Raw genomic sequence first — 14,819 nt, 5'->3', positions numbered from 1 at the left:
AAGGGAACACAGTGGGAAGCATTAGTTTGCCATTAAATGTAAGTGAAGGAATAGGGTAAAATGAAGAAGGTAGCAACTTTCTCCCCAGAAATGGGTTCTGTTTTACTCTTGGCTTTTTAATAGGACTGGTCCTGCCGTCTACCTACAGTTGGGAACACATAAAAGTCAAGGGGCAATCGCCCTCTCTTGGGTATTTGTAGAGACTTCCCACCCTTCACAAACACACACCTCTCGCTTCTGTGTTTGATCTGATATCCCTGACTCTTTGACCTCTTGGATGGGGACTCTGGCTCCCAATATTTGTCTAAGGCCTTTCTCCGAGTTTGGTGAAATTTTAACAACAATAATGACACTGGCTGCCACCCTCTATAGAGCCCTACTTATTATGGGCCAGCACTGAGTGGTCTGCCCGCATTATCTCACTTAGCCTCACAACAACTCTATGAGGTAAGTACTATTCTGAATACTCTGAGGGGCAAAGAGATGAAGTAATGTGCCCAAGGTCACACTGCTGGTAAGCAGCAGACTGAAGACCCAGATGCCAGACTCCAGACCCCTCACCCTTACCACTGCCCTCAACTACTTCTCAGTAGTCAGGCTGGACCCCTGTCCCCCTTGGATTCACTGGCCTTATCATTCTTGGGCCCCTCAACTGCTGGACTTGCACCACGTCTCGGCCTTGAGGAGCTCGGAGCTCTAGGTGATAACATTCCCTCAGCCAGCCTCTACCCAAAGAGCCTCCAAACAGACAAGGCAAATCCCCAGCAGTAGACCCCATGGCACACCATTCTCATTCCCCCAGCTGCCAGAAGGGTTGGCTGCAGATGGCTTAGAGCTGAGACTCTCCAGGAACTGCCCCTGCCCGATGGGAGGCACCAGGCCACCCCCCGTTCCCTCCCACATCCAGTGATTGTACATGTGGGACACAAAGACCCAGCCTTCTAGCCTCGTTGGGGCCAAGTCCGAAGGGCCATGCCAGCTCCAGAGCTCCCATGAGGTTGTGTGATGCATCTGTTGCACCTGCTACCCAGTTCAATTCCTCTTTCCCCAGTTCTGCTTCCTTTGCTCCCCAACAGAAGGTGGTCCCAAGAGCACACCCCAATAATTGTCCTGCATGCACACTGCAGCCTCAGACTAAGATGCCCATGAAACACACAAATTCACCAAACATCTCTGCCCAGGGCCTCATCTCCCAAGTGGCAGAGCAAGGTCTCATGCAGTCCGGGCTCTCAAAGCTGTCCCAGTATTTCTGTTGTCCTGTCACCCAGTCTTTGGCACTGTCATGTACATATTGACTTTTCTTTTCTTATTCTTTGTCCGCTAGAATTTTCTGGTGTTCGTTCCCGTGTTTATGAGAGTCACCTATGCCTTCAGCCAACATCAGAGCTGTGTTCTTCCTGCAATCTCTCTACGACCCCTGATGATACCAAGTGTCCCAAACTGGGACCCAAGTCCTGCTGATTCTGTCCACACAGCCCACACCTTCGGGTGACAGACACGCTTGGAATTTATGTACATTGAACATAAACGCGTGGGCAGGAGTAGAAAGATCATTGGGTCTTGAAGCCGGTGCAGATCCCTACAAGTAGACCCAGGAGTCCTTGGCTAGTGTCCTATTTTCTCTCTTAGCTGACATCCTCACTCTCTCCAGGCCAAGATGCCGCCGTAATTCTGACAGGCCTCCTTATCTCCTACCTTTTCGACTTGAATCTGCTGTACACTCTGCTGTCAGATTTATCTTCCTAAACGAAGCTCCCATCTGATCCCCTCCCTGCTTAAAAACCCTCATGTTCCCCGATGCCCATGTGTTTTACCCAAACCCCCCAACAAGGCTGAGATCAGAGTAGCCCATTCATCCTCTCTGGGTCAGCCAGTGTTCTCAGGCCTTGGTGAAGCTGCTTGTTCTCTTGTCTTCAAACACTTAGCAGGACAGTTTTCCTGATCCATATGAAGAACCGCAGACAGTCTACACTGTTCTTCTCTAATAACTTCGCCTTAGGCTCCCGTGATTTACACTCATTTGTATACTTGGTTCTTCTTCCCTCCTAGATTACAAGCAGCTCAGGAGAAGATGCACTACCAATCTCAGCACCAGAACAGTATAGACACATGGTGGTCTCTCAGGGGAGATTTGTTGAAGTGATTTGCCATCTCCCAGCGGGACCATAGATTTATTCTCTTACCCTTCTCCTTGCCCCCACCCACCCTGCTCCGACCAGTCTTTATATTCCTGAAATAAATACAAATATAAACATTACCCTAAATATATCTTGGAGGAAGGATGATTTAAAACCTAAGGTAGAGGGCTTCCCTGGTGGCATTGTGGTTAAGAATCAGCCTGCCAGTACAGGGGACATGGGTTCGAGCCCTGGTCCAGGAAGATCCCACATGCCTCAGAGCAACTAAGCCCGTGCACCACAACTACTGAAGCCCGCGCACCTAGAGCCTGTGCTCCGCAACGAAGAGTAGCCCCCGCTCATCGCAACTAGAGAAAGCCCAACGCAGCCAAAGATAAATAAATAAAATTAAAATTAAAAAAGAAAAGACTAAGGTAGAGTGGAGGGAAAATGAGGTCATGGCTTTAACTGAACAAGAAAAAATATATAATTTTGAAATGATGATATTTAAATAATGGACTAAACCCAGGGTAGAGAGGGGCCCTATAAAAACATAGTGTAGGGTATTTAGAAATCAAAGATAAGCAGGTGTTAAGTGTATGAACAACTTCTAAAGAAAAAGGTGAATATTTTACTGAAAGATTTCGAAGCCTAGTGTGTTACCGTTTGCCTTTTCCTAGATAAGTGGACAGCTGGGCCCTCCTCCTGGCTTGTAGGGTTGGGCCTGGCGCTGTGGCTTCTGACCATCTCTGCCGGCCAGTTCAGGCTGCTGTCCTACCCTGTCCCAGGGCCCGGAGTCCCAGCTCTGCAGACAGTGATATCATTATATCACAACCCAGGCTGCAAAAATAACCACTTCACATTCAAACACACTTCCCCCTCATTTCCTTAGAGTCGTGTTCCCCTGACAAACGGCTGGAAGCTTCTGGTAGGAAGTAAAGCTCAACTGAGCTTCAGAGATAATGAAAAAAGGAGTGAGATTCAAAGAGTTTCTTAATGAACACAGTGGTAGCTCTGAGTTGCATTTGGATCAGCTGAGCTATCCTCCCTCCTCTGGGCTTTGGTCCCTCTGCTCTGTGTCTCAAGGCCTTCTTTCCAGATGGGCAGCTATGTTTCAGGGCTGGCTGTCCAATTCTGGAACTGGCCCTGGTGGTAGGAAACGAGGGGCCTTCTCTCCTATACTTTCTCTAACAAATTGACACAGGTCCAATCTCTAAAAGTCAAGCCATCTAGGATGGGTAAGGCATTGACAAATGCTCTAGAATAGATTCAAAGTCAATGTGGGAAGAGATGTGGATAATGGTATTTGCAAGAAGGATTTGCACACTGCAGAAAATTCATCCCAATAAATGTGTGGCTATAACATCGCTTGTTTCTTTATTGCCGACTTGCCTTTATAGATGGTCAAGAGAGGCTCTGGCCCGGGCCCCAGACTTTAAAGAGTCCCTCAGACACACACACACACACACACACACACACACACACACACACACACACTAAAATACACATGGTACCCCATCCCTTGAGGCCCAGTGCTCAGGGCAAGCACAGCAACCTGTAATCCTAAACATCCACTCTCGTGACCAACACTGCTCAGGCCACAGGAACACCTCTTTCACATCTCTTGTCCTTGAAACAAAAGGCCCTGCATCCGAATACTCAGATGTGTGTGCACCATGGCTGACTCCAGAAATGACCACTACTTGGAGTGTAGAGAGGATTCGAGCGGCAGAAGTGCTGAGATAAGAGAAAAGACAAATTCATTACCTTGTTAAGTTCTTCCTCTCATATAGCAAGGATGGAATGAATTCTTGCATAATGAATAATTATTTGCCAGTAGTGCCAAGAGTCCATTTTCTTGTTTCCCTTCTCATTCCAACTCAGGATTCCGGAAGGTACTAAAAAATGACACACAGTATGTGCAACAGTTGTGCATCGATTTTGGCTAACATTCTGCAATATTACATAACTCTTATTTCTCTTACTTTTGGATATAGATGTAGTTCTAGATATAACATACGTGATATATAAAATAAAAATAGACTTTGCTACAGTTACAAGTAGTTTTATTTTTATACAAAAATGCATAAGATGCAATTAAATCTTCAAAACAATTTCCAAACCTTCAGATCTATGTAAATAATTTTATTTAAAGTTTTGATATTTACTAATTAACATGTATTTTTGCATTTTGGTTAAAATGGGTAATTTGGAATATTTTGCAAGAAAAATAACTTTTTTGAAAACGTCTAAAATAATTAAATTTCAGCTTCTTACTTTAACACTAATTTACATATTGATTGAACTATATTCAAATTTCGTATATTTTAATATAGTTACATTTATTTTTAATCTGTTCAGTTAGTGCCATCAGTGGAACACAGATTATGTGAAAATCTTGATTATGAGAATCCAGTTAACGGTTCTGCTGAAACGAAGGCAAGACAATGAATATATTTTTTTAAATAAATGTATTTTTTATTTATTTACTTCTGGCTGTGTTGGGTCTTCATTGCTGAGTGTGGGCTTTCTCTAGTTGTGGTGAGCGGGGGCTACTCTTCTTTGCGGTGCACCGGCTTCTCATTGCAGTGGCTTCTCTTGTTGTGGAGCACGGGCTCTAGGCGCTCGGGCTTCAGTAGTTGTGGCATGTGGGCTCAGTAGTTGTGGCGCACGGGCTTAGTTGCTCCGCGGCATGTGGGATCTTCCCGGACCAGGGCTCAAACCCGTGTCCCCTGCATTGGCAGGAGGATTCTTAACCACTGCACCACCAGGGAAGCCCCAAGACAATGAATGTTATTAAATAAATATAGCCTGTGAATTTATATGTGTTTATTCTTACTATTCATCCAAACAACATCCCAGACAGGCTTACACATGATCAGATTCCCCTCTCTTTAATATTTTACTAGTTTTTAGTCATAGAAAAACCATAGCTTTACATGTATTTTTCTGTTTTTGTGTGAAGGTATATTAAGGTGAGAGGATAAAACTTTTTTAAAAAGTCTGTTAGCTTGATTCATAGCTTTAAATACTCAGACACATGGCATATGAGCCCCAGGTCCGGCAGATAGGAGTGGGCAGCTCCCCCAACCCTCTGATTGCTGACACCACAACCACGGTGTTTTCTAAACTGTATTGCGTGCTCACACTTGGACAAGCACCCTGCTAAGTGCTTTTGTGTATTTCATTCAATCCTCACCACAGTCCTCTGAGGTAGGCATCATTCCTGGATTTAGATGAGCAGGTGGGGATGCAAGGCACTTGCTGTGGTCATAGGACCACGACTAGGGGAACGGTCTCCTATCCTGGCCTCTGGGACTCCAACTCCCTCTGCAACCAGGCCCACTGCTTCCACATGGCAGAGGCTGACAGGCCGTGTCTGTTCCCTGTTTGTTTCCTAGAGACCCTTTGTTGGATGCCTTTGTTGTGTCACCCCCCACCCCGTTATACACCTCTTTAAAAATCCTGGATCGATACATCTGCTATGGATTTCAAGTTCATTAGATAATCTAAACACAATATATGCCATCTGCCAATAGCCACTTGATAAACTATATGTTTAGCTCAATTATATTTATAAAGCCTTCAAAACAACTTAAATGCCTAATACATTTCACTGCATTAGTAACTGACTATATTGTTGGTATAGCCATTCAAGGAAATATTATGCAGGAATGAAAATGGTAGTGATGAAGTCTATAATAACATGGAAAATACTTAGATACAGTGTTAAATGAAATAAAGTTGCATATGAAATTACACATATCACATGTCAGAATAATGTAAAAATTAGTATAGATATGAAAACAGACACACTCACAGGAAGAAAAGGGACAGAAAATACAACTAAATGCTAATAGTAGTTGTGTTTAACATAGTGAATATTAATATATTAGCATGATTTTTCCTTTTTATTCTTTTCTATTTTTTGTTTTTCGTATGTCTTTTATATTTTAAAATTTTATTTTTGTATTGGAGTATAGTTGATTTACAATGTTGTGTTAATTTCTACTGTACAGCAAAGTGATTCAGTTATACATATATATACATTCTCTTTCTAATATTCTTTTCCATTATGGTTTATCATAGGATATTGAATATAGTCCCCCATGCTATACAGTAGGACCTTGTTCTTTATCCATTCTATATACAATAGCTCACATCTGCTAACCCCAACTTCCCATCTATTTTTAAAATGGTTGGGAATTAGGTTAATTTCATATTTTAAAATATTGATTTAGAATGCATTTTGTCTAAAAATAATAATGATGAATTGGTGAACAGGCCCACAGCCTAATCATCGGCATGGTGTCCCTATCCCCCTGGCTCTGTACACTGTTTAAGATGAAAGCTGGTGTGGCTGCAGAGGCTCTCCATGGGTCTGCTTGCTGTTGGCAAGATGCATGTTAGAGATAAAGCACTTTAGACTTTGTCTTAGACATTGGGAGGAGCAAGAGATGAAATAAACCAACGGCTTTGAGGCTTTGATACAAACTCTTCAAACAAAAATTCTATCACTTTCCAAAGGAAACACTGTCCATCAGATGCTCCCTGGGACATGGAGCCACACCACTTGGTCCACGAGCTCAAGATAAAAGCAGCGTATGGGAGAGGGTGTGGAGAAAAGGGAACCCTCTTGCATTGTTGGTGGGAATGTAAATTGATACAGCCTCTATGGAGAACAGTATGGAGGTTCCTTAAAAAACTGAAAATAGAACTACCATACGACCCAGCAATCCCACTACTGGGCATATACCCTGAGAAAACCATAATTCAAAAAGAGTCATGTACCACAATGTTCATTGCAGCATTATTTACAATAGTTAAGACATGGAACCAACCTAAGTGTCCATCAAGAGATGAATGGATAAAGAAGATGTGGCACATATATACAATGGAATATTACTCAGCCATAAAAAGCAATGAAATTGAGTTATTTGTAGTGAGGTGGATGGACCTAGAGTCTGTCATACAGAGTGAAGTAAGTCAGAAAGAGAAAAACAAATACCATATGCTAACACATATATATGGAATCTAAAAAAAAAAGAAAAGAAAAATAGTTATGAAGAACGAATGGGCAGGACAGGAATGAAGATGCAGATGTAGAGAATGGACTTGAGGATACAGGGAGGGGGAAGGGTAAGCTGGGATGAAGTGAGAGAGCGGCATGGACTTATATATACTACCAAATGTAAAATAGATAGTTAGTGGGAAGCAGCCGCATAGCACAGGGAGATCAGCTCGGTGCTTTGTGTCCACCTAGAGGGGTGGGATAGGGAGGGTGGGAGGGAGACGCAAGTGGGAAGAGATATGGGGAGATATGTATACGTATAGCTGATTCACTTTGTTATACAGCAGAAACTAACACACCATTGTAAAGCAATTATACTCCAATAAAGATGTTAAAAAAAAATAAAGGCAGCATATGATGAGAACCCTTCCTTTCTGCAGTAACTGTGCCTCATAACACAGTGAGTCCTAGCTCCCAAGCCTTTGAGAGGACTCTGACATTCTCACAGGAATGTGTCAAACTGGAGGTAAGCCTTGAGGATCATGAGACCATCTGAGAATAGCTAGGAAGGAACCCTCAGGAGAGGCTGGGATGAGATCCTCTTTAAAAAGACTCATTAGCCTTTGTTCACATCTGCTTCACCTGTGCCTGTCTGGGTGTTTAATATCAATGACATGAAAGACTTACCCAAGCTTGTCAAGAACAGGAAAGACCTACCCAATGGACAGTTCCTAATCTCCCGTCTATCTTCTCACCCCCCTTCCTCCCTTCCAAATGAAAACCCACCGTGTGCCAGCTACCTGACTACACACTGAGGACACAAAGTCACATCAGATATGACACGGGCCCTCAAGGAGCTTGAGGTCTATCCTTTCCCACTGAAATGGTGGTCCTCGGATTGTGTGGAAGCTTGTGTGAAATGCAGATTTTCAGGCCCTGGGAGTGACCTACTGACTCAGAATGTGGATTCATGTTTGCAGCAACATGAATGGACCTAGAGATGATCATACTGAGTGAAGTAAGTCAGACAAAGGCAAATATCATATGATATCACTTATATGTGGAATCTTAAAAAAAAAGATACAAAGATACTTATTTACAAAACAGAAATACACCCAAAGACATAGAAGACAAACTTATGGTTACCAAAGGGGAAAGGGGGGTCGGGGGAGGGATAAATTAGGAGGTTGGTATTAACAGATACACACTATTATATATAAAATAGATAACCCAGGCTTCCCTGGTGGCGCAGTGATTGGGAGTCCGCCTGCCGATGCAGGGGACACGGGTTCGTGCCCCAGTCCGGGAAGATCCCATATGCTGTGGAGCGGCTGGGCCCCGTGAGCCATGACCGCTGAGCCCGCGTGTCTGGAGCCTGTGCTTCGCAACGGGAGAGGCCACAACAATGAGAGGCCCGCGTACCGCAAAAATAAATAAATAAATAAATAAATAAATAAATAAATAAATAACCAACAAGGACCTACTGTATAGCACAGGGAACTCTACTCAATATTTTGTAATAACCTCTAAGGGGAAAGAATCTGAAAAAGAATATGTATATATTTGAATCACTGTGCTGTACACCTCAAACTAACAGACATTGTAAATAAACTATACTTCAATTAGAAAAAAAAAAAGATTAAGGGTTGGCAGTTGTTATTTAGCTTTCACAAACTATTTTAGCTTATTTTACCAGTATCACCTGGAAGGATGTGTGAGTGGCAGGAACCTCAGTCACGAGACAGTGATGACACAGTGATCGCCCGTGGGAGTGTAACGTCCCCTCCGGGAGGCTTCGTGGAGGGGACAGAAAGGGAAGGAGAGACGACTTAGGACCAAGTGGACGTGAGCTTCTGCAGAGGGACGGTCAGGAGTTGAGGGGTGTGGGAACGTCCTGTAATAGTGGACGTGCCGAGCTTAAGCAAACGAGTTTGGAAGGGCTGCCTTCCTGGTGGCGGCATCTGAGTGGGATATACCCTGCCCTCAGGCTCAGAAAACCAAACCTCTTCCTGTGCTTTGCCACCTGAATCTGTGGAGGCCTCGCTCAACACTCAGCAGAGGAAGGTGTTCAAAGGCATGGGAACATGCCAGGGGCCGGAAATCCCGTGACCTCCACCACTGCCCTCTAAGGATGCTGAAAGGATTCTTGGGGAGGCAGGCTGTTGCTGTTGTTTGAGAGGGGAGTTGGAATTTTGCTCAGGTCGGCCTTCCCTCTACTGAAGTAAATTAAATTTGAGACAATCCACATGTTCCAGAAGGATACTTCAGGAAGAAAACGGATTTTGGAGTTTTGACCAAGGCTCTACGCTTCTTGGGTGCAGTTCCAGACCTCACTGATCAAAAAGTGGCAGAAGTATCTAAATTGGGGGTTAGAGGTTGAGGCACATAGTCTCACCTGAGTGTCCAGAATCCCCAGACACAGCCCTGAGCATAGCTCCTCGTCGCACAGGTGTTACAGAGGATACCTGTGTGATCTTTCTTTCCTTTGAACCGTCTGACTTTCTGTTGCATTGGGTAGAAACCAACCCTTGGCATTAGATGTCACTGGGGGGAGGGGCTTGGATGAAGCTTTATGTCTTCCCTCCGTAGGGAATTACATATACCGAAAGCATATTTTATAGGTTACAGCCATACCTCAGAATCCGCGGAAGATTGGTTCCAGGATCCGCGGCAGATTCCAAAGTCCGCGGATGTTCAAGTCCCAGAGTCGGTCCTCCATATGCGAGTATTCAACCAGTTACGGTTCACGATCCGTGGTTGGTTGAATCAGCGGACGAGGAGCATGCACACACGGAGGGCGAACCACGTAACATGCTTTATATTTTTGGGGCATGTGCAGAAAGAGTTCAAGTACATTTATTCTAGATGGGGATAAAAACAGTGAGTTTTTTTTCCTATAGTGTATGAAAAAACAATTTATAAGGTACCTATCTCTTCTATCTAAGAGCTGTATTCTCCACACTATACAGAGACCACTAAGAATCAGTCAGAAGAGCCAACTCGAAAACAAAATTCCTAAGGAAACTGAATAACCTAGCACGGGAGAGAAAATATCTGGGGCAGAGAGATAAACTCTCCTGAAAATTGTGTTGACATATATTGATAATTGTGGTATACCTAGCACCACTATAAAGACAAACGGACATTGCTCTCTGGAGGAATATGGCTATTAGTCAACCTACACTACACTCTGAACCCAAGTGATGGTAAGTCAAAGCCTAAGAAAACCCATACTTTGAGTTATGAAAGAAGAGAAGCATATTACTTGCTGAAAATTGTTGTGAATGAAATCCACATTGATTCATCTTAAGCCCCATAACATTATTTCTAGGATGTATTGAAAATTGTTTGATCATTCTGCACCAGAGATCTGTAGGTTCATGCCTCTACTGAAAGTTCTGGGAGGCTGGCAAAAAAAAAAAATTGCCCAATGTATTAAAGAGAGATGAGAATGATCCTTTTCAGCAGAATGAGCAACACACAGGTCTTCAGGTTCATGTCTAACCATACTATGCCTATTTTGATGAGGAATTAAGTTCTCAACAAGAAAATAGCTTTTATTTATATTAACACATTTTGGATGGCTTATGTATTGGTCTGCTCAGGCAGCTATAACAAAATACCACATCTCTTATCATATGATCTAACAATCACACTCCTTGGTATTATAGTCATCAAAAGAGGCTGAAAAATGATTTCCACTCTAAAACCTGCACAAAGATGTTTAAAGTAAAAAGATCAATATGGATTGTGAAAGGCTTTACTTAGACTATTTGTGAACCTAATCATGTTAATTAATAAAACCGAATGGTTTTTAACGCATTAAAAAAAAATACCACAGAGCGGAACAGACATTTCTTTCTCACAGTTCTGGAGGCTGGAAGGAAAAGATCTTGGTTCGGTTCCTCATGAGGGCCTAATTCCTGGCTTGCAGATGCTGCCTTCTCACTGGGTCCTCACATGGCACAGAGAGAGAGAGAGAAAGAGAGAAGGAGGGAGCCAGGGAGGGAGGGGCATCTTTGGTCTTGCTTCCTCTGTCTTATGACACTAATCCTATCGTTGGGGTCTCACCCTCATGACCTCATCTAAACCTAATCTCCTACAAATTCCATCATATTGAGGGTTAGGGCTTCAACATATGAACTTTGCCCCCCACCCCCGGAGGGGGGACACAAACATTCAGTCCACAACAACTTCCACATGGAAAAATATAACATGAACTAACACTGTAGCAGGAGTTATCAGCACCCTCTTCAACAGTTTTCTCATGATCAGCATTCATCTACTCATTTACACATACTCATGGGCCACAATGTCAGTTATATTACTTTGGACACAAGCAACCTAGACTCACCTTTCTACTTAAAATCACAACTTCCCGTTGTCTTCAAATTAAAGTCAAACCCCTCAGTTTGGCTTACAGGAACATGGGAAATGTTCTTTTCCAACCCATCTCTCACCACTTTCCCTTAATTTCTCCCACAGGATCTAATACTTTGTTTCCCTTTCTAGAATGCACTGTATCTGGCTTATAGCAATTGTTCCCTCACCGCCACTCATCCATCAACTCTCTTGTAACCCGCTAACTGCTACCACCCATCCAGTCCCAGCTCAAGCATTGAACGGTCAGAGATGGGACAGCTCCCGTCTATACTGTGTGTGAAGAAATTGGTATTTGAGCTACATGAAGGCACAAGTAGAATTCCTATGGGATGGGCCGGTGGCTGCACAGAAGTGGTCTTCGAGGTATGAAAACCTGATCCTTATGCCCCAAATAGACAATCCTATCTTTTACAAGGTTCAAAATCAGTTAAACATTGATTTTCTTACAAGGAGGAATCAGGTCTAAATATTTTAAAGACCTTTTCATGGAAGGTAACTCTGAGGGCACGTGAATAATGCAAGAATAGAGTTTAGGCTTCCTGCCTCTCATTCCAGTGTAGGCTCAGGAAAGTTTATTTTGATGTCTTTCTTAGCTGGTTTCACAGAGCAGCATCACACACAGCTCCCTCATGCTCCCCCAGAAGAATTTTTGAATATGTACTAAACGTCCATGACACAGCAGATAACCAGCTGGCCCCTAAGCTGGGTATATGTGTGCTTGTGTATGTGCCTGTGCATATGAGTGTGTGCTGGTGTGTGTGTGTGTGTGTGTGCTTGCCCTCATGCATATGCATCAGTGTGCATGTGCACATGCGTGTATGTGCGGTTGCACATGTGTGTGCGCATGCGGGTGTGTGCACACGCGGGTGTGCGCGCTTGCACATGTGTGCATCTGTGTTTGTGTGCTTGCATGCGTGTGCGTGTGCGTGTGCGTGTGCGTGTGCTGGGACAGACTGAGTTGGAAGGGAGACCCGGCGGCTAGGGCGAGTGAGCCATGTTCCCAAACATGGGCTGTGCCTCCGCTCTGACGTCGATCCAGCTCCACGGGGCTGGAGGGCATTACTGGTGATATCTTACACCAGGATTCCCTTTCACCCACTGCAGACAGAGCATAAAAATATCTCCAGCGGGCATCTTTCCCCGAAGGGGGAGGCCGTTCGCTTTCACGGGAAATACTGCATTTAAGGAAAAATAAATCCCCTGGAGGGGACCTCATTGCTGAGGTTCGTTTCCCAGGGTACTTGGGAGGAAGAGAGGGCCGAGCTGCCTTTGGGAAATGTGGACAGAAACGTGGACATTGCGCCTCCCTCCGCTGGGAGGGAGGTGGACTGAGGGCCCATGAGGTCCTCTTCTGGCGCATTCCCACCCGCCCCGCTCCCACTTCCTGTGCAGCCACTGGGGCACCTTGTCCATTCCTCAAGCAGCCTGATTTTCCAGCCACCCAAAAATAACAACATTTGATACCAGGCCTCTGAAGGCTTTGGCTGGGGTCATGTTTCCAAATTCTTGACTCAAGTATTGTTAAATGAGAGCTCCGTTTTTTTTTTTTTTTTTCCAGTCAGGCTATTTTTTCCCTCTTTTTTTTTTTTCTCTCAAGATATTGGGAGAACCCCAACCAAGGAACCAGTGCTTAATGGGTCACAGGGTATAAATAGTAGTGTTGAGATGGTAACACAAGGCTCTTTGTACTATCATGCAACTGAACCTAAAAAAAAAAAAAAAAAAAAAGCTTCCAAACAGACTAGCAGTTAACATACCAGCTCGGGGATGGGGGGTTGAAGGGTAGCATTGCTGAGCACAAGCTACATTCTATATTTGTCCACCCCTGCATTCCACTACTGACATCTATTTACAGCCTCACCATGTACTCAGGATCCCCTATTCATTAAACATGGACTCAAAAAAAAAAAAAGTGATTCCGTATGTGTTTTTGTGCCGCTGATAGTTCACGGACATACATTAAGCAAATAAAGTCAATCTTGAAGTGCGAATCCCGAGTCTGGGTTCACATCCCTAGCTCCTAACTCTGTAATGGTCATTTTACTTAACGTGCGGCAAGCTCTTCTCATCCATAAAATGGGGACAAACATACCTGTTCACTCAAGTTGGCTCTAAGTGACGTGTAGTACTGCTTGGAAAATTAAGAGATAAAATCTGTGGGCTTCTTGGCTTTGAGGCACTCTTTAAATATGAGACATTATCCTAATTAAACTAAATTTTCGTCATGGGGTCAGTTCTTTAATGAAGCTAAATGGGATGATCCATTAATTTGCTATCAGCCATTGTATTTGGAGATCCTGAGGGATCCTGAGAATTGATGGATTCTGACAGGCCTGACGGTATATTTCTGGGTGAGTATGGCAAAGCCTTGGGTGGTATTAAAAGAGATGCTAATTTTTATGTGACAGTGAAATTCATAGGCTCTAACAGAAGTACGATTAGCACCACTAGAAGGGACCAGGCTGAAGGGCATGTGACTTAGCAGCTGACAAGTGCAATAATTCTCAGAATTTTGTGGCTCAAAATGTGTGCTGGCTACTAAGAACTGGGATTTTGGAAATAGAAAGTTCAGGTTACAAGCCTACTGGGCAGAAGCTCGAACTCCTGGTGCTGGCAACATGCCCCGGGCATTCATGGGGTGGGCCAAGGTTCTGGCCATTCAGTGTCCTATGTTTAAATTCCGAGCCTGTAAGCAAAAAAAAAAAAAAAAATTGTTGGAAGGGTTCCCTTACCTTTTGGAAACTGCAAAATAAAATCTCCTTTGGCAAAGAGCCTCTTTCTTTTGTGGGCTCTCCTACAGGGTTTCTTGGGCAGGATTTACCTCCGGGCTGCCATGACCCCAGCTCCCCAGCTGCCTGCATGTCCATCTTCCAGTGGGTGGGGTGGAGGCAGGTGACACTCTCGTTCCAGTTGTTGGATTCACCAGAAAATTAGCAGGAAAAGAAAACATTAAGGGCCAAAGTGGGGTCCATGCTGCTCGGTGGAGGTATCTCAGAGATGAAGCTGCCTATTCATGAGGTGTAGTATTTCAGTAGCTGGTATTTGAGTTGGGTTGCTAGGAGAGAAAAGCAAAGAAGGGTACAGGCAGCCCTGTTTACCCCTAGCGTTGGCCCGGAACACAGGTACAGGCACATTCTGATACCGAGGGCCACACGTTGAGCACGTACCAAGTAGAGATACAGCACTAAGCATTTGAAATAGACCATTTCATTCAATATGCACAAACATCCTATGAGACCAATGCTATCCTTATGCCCAGTCTGCACAAGGGAACAAAGCCTTAGGAAATAACTTGTCCAAGATTCATA

The sequence above is a fragment of the Mesoplodon mirus genome (assembly GCF_964341445.2).
Source record: "Mesoplodon mirus genome assembly, chromosome: 2".
NCBI classification, from domain to species: Eukaryota; Metazoa; Chordata; class Mammalia; order Artiodactyla; family Ziphiidae; genus Mesoplodon; species Mesoplodon mirus.
This window is presented reverse-complemented; position numbering follows the sequence as displayed.